Raw genomic sequence first — 665 nt, 5'->3', positions numbered from 1 at the left:
TTATCTTTATAAGGATATTATTAAATATGATAGATCAATGGTTCTCAAAGTGTGAACTTTGAGGATTCCTGAAGGTGTCCAAGGCGCTTCCAGGGGTTCAATGAGGTCAAAACTATTTTCATAATAACATGAAGAGATGAAATGCCCTTTTCACTGTGTCAGTGTTTGCGCTGATGAGGCAAAAGCAGTGGTGATGAAACTTCTGGCACCTTAGCAGGAATCTGACAGTGACCTTAAACTGTACCAGTTGTCACTGTAATCTTCACCTGCATTCAGTCGTCATTAAAAAAACACAAAAAAGCCATTTTCCCATGAGTCCATCCTTGGTGAAGCAATAATAATTACTGATTTTTTGAAATCTCAATGCTCAAGTCCATGTTTTTAATATCGGGTGTGACAAGCTGGGAAGTCCGCATAAAGCGCTTCTGCACACTGAGGTGTCGCGGTGTCTCTAGGCACTTCGTGACTGTCCCAGTGGTGAGCAGACTCAGCCACCAAGTTCATGGGGTACCATTTTTACCTGAAAGGACAACTGACAAACTGGCTATTCAGACTTAGGTGTTTAAAAGACATTTTCTTGAAAATGAATGAAGTGAGCCTGTCACACCCAGAAAAACAACACTGTTTATTGCCAAGGATAGAATTTGAGTTTTCAAACAACAACT

This window comes from Galeopterus variegatus, unplaced genomic scaffold (genome assembly GCF_000696425.1).
Source record: "Galeopterus variegatus unplaced genomic scaffold, G_variegatus-3.0.2 Scaffold10893, whole genome shotgun sequence".
NCBI lineage: Eukaryota > Metazoa > Chordata > Mammalia > Dermoptera > Cynocephalidae > Galeopterus > Galeopterus variegatus.
Note: the sequence above shows the minus strand (reverse complement) of the source record.